Here is a 4,021-nt window from a genome sequence, read left to right on the forward strand (position 1 = left end):
AACAGTCATCAACATGTGGAAACCCTGCTTCTCTACATCCACCTGGATTATTGTGAAATTAGTCCCAGATGTCACATCATTTCACCAACACCTATTTTAGAATTGTATCTCTGAAAGATAAGGGCTCTTTAAAAAAAATAACCATAACATCAGTATCATATCTAAAAACCTTAAGTTATCAAATACTCAGTGTTCAAAGGCTCCAAATTTCTCATTATTTTTAACACTTTTCTAAAATTAGTATTTTAATACAAACATGGTCCACACATTGTAGTCAGTTAATATATCTTCTACATCTTTTTTTAACTGCCTTCTTTTCGTCTTTCCTTTTAATTTATTTTTTGGAGAAACTGGATCATTTGTCCCGTAGAATTTCCCATATTCTGCATTGTGCTGATTGCATCCCTGTGGTATCATTCAACATGTTTCCCTAAGCCCTGTATTTCCTGAAAGGTACTGGTTAGATCTTTATTAGTTCAGGTTCCATTTTTTGACAAGGATACTTCATAGCTGGTGCTGTAAACTTCCTATTGCATCACATCAAGATCACATGTCTCACTGTCTCCTCTTTTGTGATGTTAGGATTGATTAGTGAATTCAGGCATTGCCAGCTTGATCGGTTCATTTAAAAGTGCCCTATAAGCTTTTCCCTTGATAGTTTTTAATAGTAACTGATGATCATCGCTTAGATCTATTATTTCATTAGGGATTGAAAAAGTATGGCATTCTAATTCTACCATTCCTCCTTCACCATTAGCTGGAAAGCTTCTGAAATAAGAACTTTTCCTCAACAACAATTCAGCTATCCTGAGATACAGTTCATATAGAAAAGACAAGACAAATGCTCAATTCTTTCCCTTTTTAAACTTGTTTTCAGAGTGATGAGTCGGTTCCCTAGCAACCTGCAAAGGTGACCTATGAGGTTTTTTTTTTCCTGGTACAATTATAAACTCATGGATTTTAATATATTTGATGAACTTCAATCCATTGCAGATGCTCAAATTATTCCATCTTTGAACATTAAGAGTCTCTTTACATTGGCTCCTAACCTATCTTTTGGACACAACCCAGGCATCTCTGAAAGCTTCTTTGCTTTCTAGTATGACAAAATGTTCATTTCCTGCTCCAGCTCTGGAATCAGTGATTATCCACGGAAGCCCTGGTTTCCTTCAGAGACTACAGTTGAAGGGAGGGACCTCATTCTGGGGACCAGGGGACATTTATTGCTCCTGGGGTTGCCATGTGAGTAGACGTTTTCAGTGGCCAGAGCCAGACTGGCCCCCGTTCTGCTCTTACCTCCTCCTACTGGCCTCATTCACTTCACCCCAGGCACGCCCTCCTCCTTGCTCACTGTGTTGCTACAAGGAACAGAGCGCGCAACTCCTGCCGAGGGCCCCGTCATCGCCCTCGCTGTTCCCCCGGCCTGTCATGCACTTCTCCAAACACCGCTGGCTCACTCCTCATGTCCTCCAGGCCTCTATTCCAATGCCACCTGCTCAGTGAGACCATCCCTGAACGCCTTATGCAACACGGAACATGGAGTCCCTTCCCTCCCCAATACCCTGCACCCCTCTTCCCTGCCTTAGTTTGCTCCCAGCACTTAGCCTGTAATACCATGTAACTTACTTGTTGCTATTTTGTTTGCCATCTGTTTACCCACTAGAATGTATCTTCTAAGAGGGCAGAGACTTTTGGTTTATTTTGTTCGGAGCTGTATCCCTGGCATTTAGAACAGGGCCTGGGACAAAGTAGCTGTTTAGAAAATAGTTGTTGAAGAAATGGATTGAGAAGAAATAAGGCTATTGTGACCGACCCTAGCCAACCTGGTCTTTCAATTATTAGATTCTTGCCAAACATTTGTAACCTCCCCAAATAAGAGTTTTGCAGGGAATGTAAGCTCACTCTGCCCCATGACTTCACTGTCAAGTCTGGATACAGGACTTGAATTCAGTCACACACACTTGATATGCTCACGGGCCACTGTAAGGACTGTGGCTTTTAGGCTGAGTGAGATGGGACATGTGAAAGACAAGAGTCAAGGATGACTCTCCAGGGTCATGTTATTTTTGTTTTTGTTTGTTTATTTGTTTGTTTGCCAAAACCAAAACTTTTAAGGTAGGGTTGCCATTTGATGAAATGGGGAAGGAAACGAGAGAAGCAGATTTTGAGGGACAAATTGATTTTGATGGGCCAGTGAGATACTGGAGCTGACGAGTGGGTAATTAGATAGAAAGGTTTCAAGTTCAGAAGAGAGGTCCTGCTGGATAGATAAATTTGGGAGTCATCAGTGCAGAGATGGTACTTAAAGTCATGAGACAACAAGATGAGAGGAGATGGAAAGGAGATGAGATCTGAGGATTGATCCCTGGGCACTTAAAGGTCTGAGAAAAGAGGAGGAACCAGCAAAGGAGGCTGAGAAAGAGTGTCCTGGAAGGCGGCCAGAAACCGTGGAGAGCGTGCTGTCCTGAAAGAGTTCCAAGGAGGACGGCATGAACAACTGCCTTAAATGCTGCTCATGGGTCAAGTAAGATGACCACTGCATTAAAGATAGTAACCAACCATCCCTAGGGGATAAATCAAAACCAGCACGCACATACATACCACCCTCCCCATGCTGACTTATCAAAGTAAACCATAAACAACATGACAAGGTTTTTCTGGGTGCTTTTTACTTGATGGAGGGCAACAACATGGCCCCATTCTGACTTGAGCCAGGGTGGGGAGCAGGCAGCCTGGTGTCTCTGATCTTCAGGGTAACACTCAGGCCACCCCAGATATTAGAGCGCCAGAGCATTCCCTTAGGCAGGGTTAGAGAAGTGCCTTTCACTCCTGGGAAACACCACTCCGTGGGAGGTCCCCTCACCTGCGTGTTAAGGGGAGGTAGGGCAGCTTCAGAGCAGGCAGGTGAGGTCGAATGAGCTGCCTTAAAGTGGTGGTGGTGGCGGATGGCAGTGCCTTCGTGGGGTGGAGGGGTGGCTACCCTGTGTGGAATCTGCCTGCACTTAATATCTGCTCCTCTCCACTTTCCCATCCCCTTCCCACTTTCCCATCAAGGAACTGGCTCCCTCACATCTTCATTTGATCCCACTTTTCCCCAACCCCTGACTGCCTCAGGCTCTCCACAGGGAACAAAAAGGGCATAATTTAAAGGAAATTCATGATAATTGTGAACAATGATCGCTTTGATGCAGGTGAGATTGAGGCAAATCTCTCCCTTAGTGGAATACAGCTAATTCCCTGCCAGGAGAGCTTGCCCCCTTTCCCCTTGTGCATAAGTGCCTATAGGCTCCAAAACTGAGGAGACGGGGCAGCAGGAAGAGGGGACCCTGACCATTAGTCTAACGAAGTTCCATATAAAATACAAGGACAGAGTATCTTTCGTCAGAGCTGTCTCCTCGAGCCTCTTGTAAGCAATTGTTTGTTTTAATGGTTTCTAATTAAGCATTTTTGTTCTAAAGGTTTCACCTATAAACCTACTGCAAGACAGTGGCATATATTATCTGAAATCAGCTTGACTTCAACCCCAGCTAATTCATCCATAAAATGCAATGCTTTCCAGCCACAAAAACCTTTAGACAGATTTACCTGAATGGATGTGGACCCATCCTCTAGACAAACTAGGTGAAAAAAGAGTATTTATTATAAATTTTTTTCTTTTAATTATTTTTTGGGGGAGGTAATTAGATTTATATATATTTATATTAGATTTATATATATAGGCTTATATATAAAAAATATATTTTTCAAATAGTGGTATTGGGGATTGAACCTAGGATCTCGTGCATGCTAAGCACGCACTCTACCACTGAGCTCTGCCCTCCCCTCCAGAGTATTCAGTATGATACCATTTGTGTAAAAGAAAAAAAAAAAAAGGCTTAAATATGCACAGAACATTTCTGAATCTGTAACAGATTGGTAGAGAGAGAGAAAAGAGATTTGTATCTCGCTATATACCTTTTTGTTGTTTTGTAATTTTTAGAATGCACATAAAACATCTATTCAAAAATTAATTCTAAAAAAG

The sequence above is a fragment of the Camelus ferus genome, chromosome 14, assembly GCF_009834535.1.
Source record: "Camelus ferus isolate YT-003-E chromosome 14, BCGSAC_Cfer_1.0, whole genome shotgun sequence".
Classification (NCBI taxonomy): domain Eukaryota; kingdom Metazoa; phylum Chordata; class Mammalia; order Artiodactyla; family Camelidae; genus Camelus; species Camelus ferus.